The following is a 12,738-nucleotide window of genomic DNA, read 5'->3' as shown; positions in this document are numbered from 1 at the left end:
CCTCTCTCCCTATGAAGGGGCCTCAATCCTTCCCTCCCTCTCCCCACCCCCCACATCAGGCTACCTGCGGGAGCTGATCTCCAGGCTGCCTGGCAGCCATGTGCATGTGTAAGTACAGACATACACATGGCACCCCCTACCTGATGACCCTTCTCTCACTCCCACCAGCCCCTTGCAGGCTGGAATGCTGCCAGCTTGAAGAGAGCTCCTTGCAAAAGTTAAAAATCCCCGTGTTTCTCCATTAAAATGAAAAATCTGCATTTTTCTCAGTTAAAAGGGAAAAATCTGCATTTTTTCCCATTTTTCCGCAGGAAACAGAAAACCTGGATCCCTAGTCATATCACTATGCACAAGGCAGGCTTCAGAATTTTGGCTAGCACTTCACTTAACTTGGTTTATAAAAAAAAGTTTGAAAAAATGTGTACTTCAAGGGGGGGAAAACAACTTCATAAGAGGATAACTTTTGTTAGGTTGGATTCAGATCAGAAACAAGAGAAGAATATGAGGTCATTCTCTCCTGAATTAAATTATAAAATAATTTGTTTTTTGCTTTTTTTTAGAATTTCTTTTTATAGAGTTCTGCAAGAGCCTGTAGCACCCTGGTGATGTTATATGATAAGGCTTTACCTTAGGAGTAGGGAATGAAGATCATTGGATTCCCCCAATCTCTTTCTGAAGATGTGGAGTCCAGCTGCTTGTTCCTTCCAGCCCCTACAGTTGGTTTCCATTAGTTTGAATTGTTTTAATTTTTTTAAGGCTGTCCCTGTAATGGAAAGAGTTGGGTAAAACACCCTTTTAGTTTGGAAGCGAAAAATCAACTTCATATTGCCCACAGGCTGATGTTCTGAATTGAAGATTTATAAAAGTTCCCTCTGGTTAATAATGTTTTCTTGCCTGCCTTGGGATTGTGTAAGGTCTGCTTTCAGTGTATTATATGTAGAGTACCTGATCCAGTTTCTGTTATCTTCCACTGAAGCTAATTTGGACCCATAAAGTAGAATACATGATGAATTGTAGAATAAAGCGGAGACCTCTGGAAGCTTAGCATTTAGTAAATGATCGTTCTGTAAAGTTAATTACTGTGCAATATAGAATATGATCTATCAGTGTTTGAAATATGTATTATTATTAAAGACTGGGATTTTTAAAGGCACCTACATGATTTAGATGCCAAATTCCATTGAAGTAAAATAGGAATTCAGCTCCTAATTCCCTTTGGCTCACTTGAAAATCCTCTCCCAAGTAAATAAGCTGTAAGGGCGTGACTCAATAGTTTCCAGTTGACTTTAGTGGGCATTTAATTGGGCACAGTGATGGTAATTGGACTTGATTGTTCAGATTTGTTTTAGTGAGTAATAACAAACCTGAAAATTAGATGTCATAATGGAAACAACAGTGCCATTTTAGCTGTTACAACATAGCTTATTCAGCGTATGCAGAAACGGCTTTCTTTTCCATTGTCAGAATAATTTACAGGAAATTATTAACATAGTGGGGCTTGCAACTACAATATGATCTCTCCCAGCATGATTCACTGAAGTACTTTTAGCCTTTGGGCAGAGATTTAATTCATAACATTTTGTGAAGATAAATAAAACTGGTTTCTATTGTGTTGTTATTGAAAATACTAACACCATTTGATAGAGCACCCTGTATTTATTTATTTTTTTTAAAAAGCAGTAGTAAAATAACCCCCACAAAGCTGTTCTCTTGATCTTGTAATCTTCCTTCCACCACTGATTTTTTTTATTTATATTGCTTAAAATGTTCAAGTTTTAAATTCTGTATAGAGGAGCAACATATAAACTGGCAAAGGTAAAACTAAAGCTTTCTATAGTGATTGTTGGGAACAAGTATTTGGAAGAGGACAAAATTGTTGGATTGCAGCAGTATGGAGGGGAGGGAAGTTCAGAGCAAGTTTGACTTAATGTTAGAGAGTACATAGTACACCATAAGTTTTTTTAGAATAAAGTAGCAATCAATGGCATTAAAGATTCTCAGCAAAAGGATGGAGTAAGTGCTCTTGTCTTAATAAAACTACCAGAATTTATATAAAGTAAATCATTAACCTACTTTATACACATGTAATGGCTTGGTATTAGCTGAACAATTCCTAATGACACTTTTCTGGAATCACAGTTTGAATAAGGTTTTCAGTTGAAATACTGAACATCACCCTGATCAATTGTTGTTAATGGTAGTCTAGGGTAAAAATATTTATGTCCTTAACCCAAAGAAAGGCTGTTCAATAAACTAGGTGCTTAAAGAATCACCAAAAAATTGAGTTAATGTCTACTTTTAACTGTTTTTAGCTGCCCAATTTGCTTAAGTAGAATTACTTCACATCCTGAAAGCAACGGATCTATAAATAGAACACACCTCTACTACTGTCACCCCAGATTACAACAGAGAACTTTGTGCAATACAGATTCTGAATATTTTCAATGGAGGTTCACCACCTTTCAAAGTGATGACGTATTGAAAGATGAAAGGTATTTAATGACAGTAGCTGAGAAAATGTAAGTATTGAAATACTTTAGCAGCAGGAGGTGCTTGGTTTCCCACACACAAATACTCTTCTTCTTGCCTAAGAGTTAAGAGACATGACACACTCAAGTCTTAAATGGAGAGGGGTAGCTTGTAAGACTGCCTCTTTGGGAATAAAATGCTTGACAGTAGTAGAATGTCTATCATATAGTTGAGCATCTTCTTGATTGTAGAATAAAACCAAAACATATAGAAATAAACACTAATAAGAAAATGTAGTCATCCAAGGTTAGTCAGATACCTAGAAACAGCACTGGATCTGAAGTATAAACTTTTTTGCTATATTCTTTAAGGTAGTTACCCTGAAGAACTTTTTTTAAGAACTAAAAGTTTCCATTTCATCCCTATATCTTGAAGTCTTGAACTCATTTGAACCAAGTGTGCCTAGGATTTAGGGGTATCAATAAAATACTGTCCAGCTCATTAGGGCTGAGAACCCTGTTGGATGGAAAGCCAAAACCCAAGTATTTATATGGCCCTAAATAAGCCATTTTCCAATATCCTGCTGAGGAGGTTTTCTCTTCCTATACAGAAGAAGGCACATACATTTTTTCCAGCCCATTATGTCTCTTGTGCTAGATGTTGTCCAATATTTTCATGAAAATATTTTATATCAAAGCTGATGAGAAAACCTTTCTTATAATACAAGAACATATAGGCTTGGATTAAATTGGCACCATGTACAGGATGACAGCTCCCTGGTTTTCTTAAAGCTCTTTCTTTCAAGTTCAAAACTTCAAGAATTTTTAATAACATTTTAGTAGTTCTTTATAGACCCAGCAAAGAATTACCCATTTTGAGATGGCACTGTAGTCTCTTTACCACTTTATCCATGTCCACCAAGAATGAAAATAGTGTTTGTTTGTAATGTGGTTTTATGGCTAATATGAAAATGACAGTCCTCACATAAGATTATCTTCTATCTTGAGAAAAGTCTTTAAAGCATTGCTGAGGAAAACAGTTCTGAGATTCTACAGAATGTATAACAAATAATAGTCATTTTTATTGTAGCAGCCACAAGTGTTAACTGCTTCACAGGAAATGTTTGGTTTAGTTAAGTTTAAAATTTAATTAATTTCCTATCCAAAGTGTTTAATCATATTATATGAAGAATTTAGAAAAGGAAGTTGTACCTGTTAGTAATTAATAATTAAAAACATGGTGTATAAATACATAAGATCTAACTATAAACTTGCAAGAGTTTCATGTGACCTCCTCCCCCATCATTAACCTCCATGAAAACAGAACATAGGTTACTTACAGACATTAAAAAAACCCAAAATGGTACTTAACTTTAAACTCAGCCCCCTATTAGATAAAAGTGCCAAAAAGCCCTACTGAAGCACCTGATCTATATGGATGCTGCTTCTTCTGGTAAAATGTGTCGGTTTGGGGGTTTTTTTGGTGGGGGGTTGTTTTTTGGGGAGGGGGATAGGGGGTGCTAAACATCTATAAGCAACCGTAGGCCTTTAGAAAACCCTTGGTAGCTGAGATTTGCTTCACTGCAGACTTAACTTAAACAGTAACATTAATGTTGCCTCTAACACAAAATCGTGAATGTGAAAAGGTGGACCTATGTATAGCCAGTGAATGGGCACTGTTATATGTGTAATTTGGTTAGCTCTGAGAGTGGTAAGAAGCTTGATCATCCTTAAAATCTTAGGTAATTTTTGCTAACAAACTACAAGAAGTTTCTATTGAGTACGTGTGACCTGTAACTTAGTCAAATTTGGCAGATTTTCATGGCAATTACAAAATGCACAGCCTTGATACAAAGGCTTCTGCCTGGCACATTTTTTTCTCTTTTACCTAAAATGAGCTGTGCTATAGAGGCACTAGAAAGTGACCACCACTGAATTTTTTTCCTTAGCTATATTCTTGAAAAAAGACAAGCTCATTCTGGTTGAAACTTTGAAGGGAAATCAGTGAGAGAGAGATACCCGTCTTGTAAAATGTCAGCCTAAATGGATAAAGTTTGCCAAAGTTACAAGCAACTGAAAACCAGATCAAATGCATGAAATGCAAACGGGAAGCATTAAATAACCAAAAGATTAGGCAGTACTACTAGTCCTGCCAATAAAAGCATTCTGCTTATTCATACAGTTCTGACAAAAATGTTTTCGTTTTTTCTTGTTTCCTTTGGTTTGTTATTTTTCCCAAGTTAGACACCTGAGTTAAAAATGTCACAATCACTTGTATCTTTGATAACATTTTTGGGGCAGAGGCAGGAGTGGTTGAAAAACAGATAAATAGTGAATTTGTTCATAAAGATAAACAAAGAAAAGAACCAAAAATTGGCAGCTAATTGTTTTTATTAATTTCTGTAGATTTTACATGACACCTGGAGACCATTTAGAATGTTACTTGCCTGTGCTAATGTTGTGTTTAAAAATAACATTTGCATGGTGCCAAATCACTTCAGAGTTGGGTACAAATATTGAGACAAAAAACCCAGCTGTTATTGCTTTTGCTGCTAATTTGAGGTGTCAAATTAGAGCTCAACTGCTGTATGTCAGTGAATAAAGCCCATTGTGAGATCATTATGTTTTCCAGCAGTCAAGAGTAATGGATTAATCAGTGCAGCATCAGTTGTTTTCATTATATACCCACACAGTGGTTATGGGCTTTAATTTAAATGCTCTGTGGGGAGATCAAAGAATTTAGTACAGGAGGCACCCAGAACTGACCAAAAATGTGAAGGGATTCAAGGAAGCTTTGGATCATGCTTGGCAACAGCTGTTCTTCGCAGCTTCAAAAGTAGAGGCCAAGGATAGTTAAGGCAGCTCAGCTGTGAGAGAGTCACTGCCAGAGCCACTTTGTTTTGTTCATCAAAGACCCTTAAGAAATACTAAACAGTTTATTTAATTCTAGTATATTTTGACCTAGGCTAAAAATACCAGCACTTTACAGGTACTGAAAATACAAAAACTTGCACCCCAGGACCCAAAAGTCCTGCCAAGGGGCAGTAATTATAATGGTGTAGAAAATGCAAGTGCACAAACTGGGTATTTAGCTACTGAAAATAAATGTAGGTTCTGATTTTTGGAAGTGCACTTTTATCCTGTCTCCCAGTGTAATTATTAGGAGCCGCAGGTACTGAGCACCTTTGCATATCAAGCCATTACTAAATACCTCTACAAACCGCATTACTAAAGCACCAGGGACAAGACCTGGAACATAAGGCCAGTTACAGGCATTACATATTAACCAATATAAGTCATCAGAAACTGGGCTAAACCTGCAACAGAACAGAAGTTCAGTGCACATAGGCTGGTTTAAAAATGGTGGAACCTGCTCCAGGATAGACCTGGATGGATGTAGTTATCAGACTTAATTGATTTAGGTTAGACCAGTCTATCAAACGTCTGTACTAGATCCCCTCATCACTCAAGTTAGGTCTCAGTCCACAGCATCCCAGATGCCTTTATGGTTCTCCCATTTCCCTATCCTCACTCAGAGTTCGGCTTGAACTCAGCTCTGACTCAGCTGCTATGAGCTGTCAACTGCAGCTGCAGGAAGGAGGGAATGGAGAATCTGTAACTCTTGTATTTGTCTATCTTTATACAATGTCCCTAGGTGGGGGGAAGGGGGGAGCAGTCTGGCAGTGGCAGGGCAGGGTAGGGCAGGGCCCTGGGTAAGCGAGGCCTGGCAGGGCCATGGCACAGGCAGAGGGAGGAGAGTGGGGAGCGGAGCTGCAGCTGCTGCCTTCCCCTGCCACTGCTGCTGGTGCTTGAGGGGGATTTGGAGGAGGGGATGTCTAGCTTGGGCCTGAGTGGCACTGCTGCTGCTCCTTGTGCTGGCATTCAGTGGGGTGTGAGGCTTTGCGGGGTATGGGGTGGCCAACCTGGCTCTGAGCAGGCGCTGGCACTGCTGCTGGTGCTTAGTGGGACTTTGGTTGGGAGGGGTGTTTCCAGCCTGGCCCTGAGCGGATGCTGCTGAAGCCACTGGCATGGGCGTTTGGTAAAACATGGGGCTTCACTCCCTGGGAAAGGGGAGGCAGCCATGCCCTTGCAGCTGCAGGGGAAGGGGTTTCCAGTATTGCCAACTCTCATGATTTTTGACATTGTTCTTAAAGTCGACACTTCAGGAATGTTAACTTAGCTCTTTCTTTTATCTGTGCATATAGTACATTTATGTACTTAAATATAAATTTAGATGTTTAACTTAATTGTAGAAATGTAACTATTTTAATCCATACATTATTTTTTTGTCCCTCTAATATTTCCAAACCCACCCCCCTACCTCTGCTGGCCGAACTAACTTACTGCCACAGCAGGAGAGGTCACATCACAGCTCCTGTATTCTGGTTCCACTCTGATCTTAGGCAAATACCTTCACCCTTCTTTGTCCTTATTCATCCATCTCTGAACATGAATAACCTTATCCCTACTTCTGTTTAATTCTGATTGTAGAGTGCTTGGAGGCTGCTAAGCAAATTCTTACTTAATATTTCCTGTTATCCTGATCTGGTGGGGAAGGAAGGGTGTTTCACCATTATTTACCTTTCCACTTTAAATTGAATGTACCCTTGCTTCCAGGACAGGCAGTTACAGGAGAAGCAATAACCAGGGTGTATGATAGTAATTCACTCCTGGGAACACTCTAAGCCTGCAGATGTACCATTTGTAGCCAGGCATTGCATGCACATAGATAATAATGCTGCATTAGGGCCAATTACATGGTGTTATGGACACACAACACACAGATTACACACATAGCCAAAAAAGCACAGTGTGATAAAGCAGTGGTCTAATCGAAGGAGACAGAGGGAAATGTTACACTTGTTAGCACGGCTAGTGCTGCAGTGACTGCTACTGCGGCTCCAACCAGCCTCAAAGGTCCGCTTTTCAACTCCAGGCCCAGATCAGACATTTCAGAGACCCAGTTTCAAAGGCTCTTTGCCTCAGAACTTGAGTACTGAACAAATTGGCCTTTTGGGGGATGGTTGGGGGGCAGCAAAGGGGGAGAGCATTAAGAGCATCTGTCTGATTTAGATCACAGTCCATATAAGCATAAAGCTCTAAGTAGCTTGTTATTTGCAGTATTCACACCATTCTTTTTAAACATAAAACTCTGGCATTAGCTATTAATCTCTAGCACTGAAAATGAGGAAGAAATTCAGACAGCAACACAAACACAGGATACGAGTTTCCAAATATCTTTTTGTCCAGTTCATTTCCATTCCCCCTGCATTATATGATGTATATTTCTGACCAGAAGTGTGTTTAAACGTATCTCTTTCTGTGGGAAATTATTTTTATGGATGATCTGATCACCTATTTCTTCACAGCTGAAAATTCAGCAAATGTAGTAATCTCCATATATCAGCAGAGCCAAACGCTTCACAGAAGTCTGGTGTGTTTCAAATGGCTGAATGACCAGGAGCCCCCTGGTGACTCTGGTAGATGCTTGTTATGGTTTAGAAAAAAGTGCTAATCAAAATGTAGTCTACTATATAATTTTGCAATTTGATTAGCTGTTTGTGGTAATCAGCTGCAGAAGTGGAATCTAAAAGAAAATCAGACTCTCTATTATATTTTGAACCCAAAGCATGTCCTCAGTTCTGGCCCAATTTGGGGCATGGTTTCTTTTTCAGCTGAAGCTGACTGAAAAAATATAAAGGCTGCTAAGATTCTTGTTATTTCCTGGCTTAAATGCTAGTGTTAAAATAACCCTTTTATGTTGTTTAACCTTCTGATGCCATTGCCTGAAAATATCCTTGGTCCTACAGTACGTAACTGTAGGATGGATGTGTGTACTTTATTAACACATTATTATAGACATAGACAAAAAAAATCAGTCAGTTCCAGGAAAGATGAATGAAATCATCATTTTCCACTATAACTTAAAGGCTTGTGGTGGGGCAAAAAGAAATCTCTTCTGGCCATTCTGCAAACAGCCCTTGATTTCTCAGCTCACAATCAGTCCAGCAGAATTGGGAAGATAGGCTGCTGAGTCTTGCAAATTGATTTCAGATATTAGGCAGCTTAGCAATCTAAATCCTTTCCATTTGGGTAAAGCAATCGAGTTATATGGAGAAGCTAATAGTATTTGTTTTAATAGTTGTGAATAAAAAATTCTATATATGAATATCAGATATTCATGACACCTATTTTTCTACTCAAAATGATGGGGAGGCAATAAGGGAAATGGTACCAATGTGGAATTAATTCTTTTTGGATCATAATAGTGTTTTTGCATATATATGTCAATATATGCACATATGTTTATATATAGTGCCTTTCATTTCAACACATTCTAAAGCACTTTACCAACTATTGTAATAAACTAATCGAGTCATTTATCAGAAAATTACAGCCACCTTTATGGTGGGATGTAAGCAAACTTTTTATCAGTGCACTTCAATACTGCAAATAATTTAGAGCAGGTAGGAAATCGATAAGCATGTGGCATGCAATTGAATTTGCATGGGAAGTTTGGAGAAAGAGAGAGCTTATATGTTCCAGATTTGGGAGTTGTCCAGGATTCCTACTTTTAGAAAAGTTGTTAAGGCTTTGCAGACTTTAACAGCTACACGGCCCTTTTGTATCCCACCTAAAAACTGGTACCTTTAAATCTGGTGCCCCTTTAACCAGATAGAGGTTAGAAGCGATTTAGTAGGGTAGTTCTTCCAAGGGTATAAATTAAAGTATGATACTTGATGTCAGCTGCCCTAAAGACAAACGTGCTACCTCCAGGATTGCTAACCCTACTTTATGCAGCTCATAGTAGTCCTTGGAGGCCCCTAAGTACTGATGCAGCTGGAGCTTGTTCAGTTTGCAAGATCTGGCAGGATTGCAGCCCAAGGTGGGAAGTCTGTAGGCATAAATAATGTCTGTAACTTTTGTTTCCTGATTCAGCATTTTTGGATGTGAATAATTTAGACTGATATAAATGAGAGGACAGTGTGTTTTCTATGGATGAGGAAAAACTTGGCTCTACAATAAGCAACAGGTGAAAATATGATGTTAGTGAGAACCTGGCATGATGTAAGTTTCCCCATATAGTGCTAAGGGAGCCCGAGGCTTCAAGAGCCCTGGGACCCTCCCAGCTGCCTGCCTTCTGTTCAGCCTTCTCCATGGATTTATTTCTTAGTCTGAACCAAATATGCAACATACTTCATAGCAGTTAATAGAATATTGTGGGAGGTGATTTTCTCCCTCACCTTCATTTGAATATGTTAGTGAATTTTATAGGTGTACTTGGTAGCCATGTTGGTCTGAGACAATTAGACATACAAAAACCTAGAACTCCTGGTTCCAAAATGATACTTTTTATTAGACCAACTGGAAAATCACAAGAAAATTGTCCTTTTCTGCAAGCTTTTGGGATCAAAGTCTTTTCATCAGGCTCTGGGAAAAGTATAGATCAGGGGTCAGCAACCCATGGCATGCGTGCCGAGCAAGGCATGCAAGGCCATTTTGCTCAGCATACCACCATCAGCCTGGGCATTAAGCAGCTGCTGCCAGCCACAGAACCCAGGCTGCTCCCAGCAGGAGGCTGGGAAGCTGCAAGCCTTGCTGCAAGCAGACTGGGCTCCTTGGGTCTCCTTGGGTCGGCTGTAGCCGGGAGGCTGCAAACAGCTGCTCCGGGCTCCAGCATGTCGGCACTCCAGCACCTTCAAAGGTAGACAGTGTGTTTTTTTCAGCACTCAGGCCAAAAAACATGGCCTACCCCTGGTATAGATGGTACAAGGTGGTTAAAAGTCCCCATCTGTAGGGAATAAACTTCATTTTTGCACAGAGAATGCTGAACATGAAAGGCTGTCCCTCTGGGTCCAAGTTTATTTCCTACCTATGGGAAGTTTTTACCATGTTGTACTATCTATACTTTCCGCAGAGCCTGACAAAGGGACTTTGATCCTGAAAGCTTGCAGAAAAGGACAATTTTCTTGCAATTTCTCAGTTGGTCTAATAAAAGTTATCATTTTGGAACCAAGTGATCTAGCTTTTTGTATGTCTTAGTGAATTATATTCCTTTATTCTTAACAAGACACACAGGGTTAAAATGGTCTCTGGGGAGGCAAGTATGGGCAGCTTGGAAGCTGCTTTATGTGGCTGGTATGCAGTTTGTAGAATGTTTCTCCAGCATTTCTCCATCTACATGGAAACTCCCCCTATGCCAGCCCCAGCACTCATACAAAAAAACCCCCAACTGATGTGGTAGAAATTAATATGTCAAAGTAGAGCAAAGGGGTTAACATCTCCCAACTGAAAACATGACTCATAATGCAGACAGTTCACTGTCAATTAGTAGCCTTTGTAGAACAATGGAAGCTTTACTGCAGTATTTGGCCTTCTTTGTGCTGAAATAATTACTATTATCATAAATGCTTTATTGCCTTCATTACAGTTAACATTTAAATATCAGTGGAATAATATATTAATAAGTCATCTGTGCAGTAGTTATCTGCTACAATTATACTTGAAGTTTGTGCTTAAGGACTATGTTAATGAAATGGTGTTTAATTCAGTGTTGTGTTTCTTGTTTGTTTGTTTTTATTTATTGGTGGCATATGGGAAACTTCTTGCTTATTTCTGTTAACAAATGGGCTCTTCATGTGAGTATTTATATGTAGCAATTCTGAGATTTGGCTGTCTAGGATTTTTTGACTATTAATTATAAATATCTAGTCATTTTTAAATATATATTTGATCCTATTAAACAGTGCAAAGATTGAATTTTCAGGATGTAAATGAATAATTGTTCTGGCAGATAACTGAGAGATTTATTTCGTATGCTATCTTAGAAAGCTGCTTTATTTTTATTTTCTTAGCCTCTTTAAATCTAATCCATGGTTTGTTGATGTCAAAGGAAAGCCTTCCTTAAATTCAGTAGGGCTTGGACTGCAGTCTTTAGTGCTCTTGCTGACCAGTTCACTTATCAACTATGAGTACGGTTTAATGCTGAAAACTAACTTTCCACACAGTTGTTTTCATGGTATTTTCCCCACTTCTGAAGTATTACTCTGTACTAACACTGAAATGTACATCACCTGCACTCGGCCTCTGTTCTTTTTGAAGACAAGTGGCCAATATGAAAACACAAGTGTAGCAACAATAAAAATGCTTCCCATGTCTTCAGGCACATCCAGGGATGCTTTACATGCATGAATACTCAATATTTTAGTGTCTGTGTAGATAAGTATTATGGTTCTCAGTGTATAGAAAGGGAGACCTGAGGTTTAAAATCTTGAATTATGATCCTCTGCAATGGACAGTTCTTGCTCTCATATATTCCTATATAGTGTTTTATTTTTGTGTTTGAAAATTTTTCTTAGCTACTTCTTTGGGCAAACTGTCTGACATAACCTTTCCATCCTGCACCATTGATGGCATACAGTAACTAAGCAATGACTGATATGTTTAAGAGAGACTCATTTTAAAATGCAAACTAGTGTAGTAGGAAATTTGTTTTGCTATTATGGTAGCATCAAATAGGCTATGTAAGAGGCAGGCTCCACTGAGGGTACATGGAGACATTACACTTAGATCAGCAGTTCCCAATCTGTGGTACAGGTACCACCAGTGGTACACGGGCAGCTTGTCAGTGGTATGCATTAACGGATTTATTATAATTATATGACAAAAAAATGCTGGTGGTATTTAAGGCTGAACTGAAAAATTTGCTGGTGGTACTTATGGTTGTATCATTTTAAATTGGTGGTGCACAATCTGTCAAAGTTTGGGAACTGCTGACTTAAATCAACCTTAGGGTTAAGTCGATCTAAGTGTCAAACTGTGCATGCATTCAGAGGCTAGGGACAGGCATTCAAAAAGCCTGAGCCTGAATTGATTCTATCTTGGCAGGTTAATCTAACCTGAATAGGCTAAATCACTTTGTAAGTGCACAGATATCCCAGAAATGCAGACACATGCCTGCAGTGGCTCAGGGTACAAGCCAGGGGGTGCTAGAGCAGCCCTCCCTTCCTTATACAGGGCTGAGCTGAAGAGGGCGTGGCCAGGCCCCAGCAGGATTAGGGAGGGGTTCTCCGCCTGCTTGATAACAGAGCATTTATCAGCTCTCTTATCAGCATTTATCACCCCATCAGAAAACAAACAGCCTCTCTCATTAGTTCAAACTTTTCTTAAACAAAGCTGCGGTTTGATTAGCCCCTAAGCTGACACTGCTGTCTGCCACAGCACAGAGCATATCCAGCATGTGGTCTGCTAGCTAATGCTGAGGTGTCTG

At 39.2% G+C, this 12,738-nt stretch overlaps 1 protein-coding gene and 1 long non-coding RNA gene across 5 annotated transcripts in view; both read left to right on the top strand.

Moving 5' to 3' along the window:
- LOC109290129 overlaps nt 1–1,104 on the top strand; it is a 13,796-nt gene extending 12,692 nt beyond the window's left edge. The window contains exon 2 of the long non-coding RNA XR_002095534.1: nt 561–1,104. This is a non-coding gene — a long non-coding RNA (uncharacterized LOC109290129). The remainder of the gene's footprint in view (nt 1–560) is intronic.
- Nucleotides 1–12,738, top strand: part of SLIT3 (slit guidance ligand 3) — a 1,179,950-nt gene that overhangs the window by 703,662 nt on the left and 463,550 nt on the right. The gene's annotated exons all lie outside the window — the stretch shown is intronic.

Source organism: Gavialis gangeticus, unplaced genomic scaffold (genome assembly GCF_001723915.1).
Source record: "Gavialis gangeticus isolate Ggan-Ray unplaced genomic scaffold, GavGan_comp1, whole genome shotgun sequence".
NCBI lineage: Eukaryota > Metazoa > Chordata > Crocodylia > Gavialidae > Gavialis > Gavialis gangeticus.
This window is presented reverse-complemented; position numbering and strand designations above follow the sequence as displayed.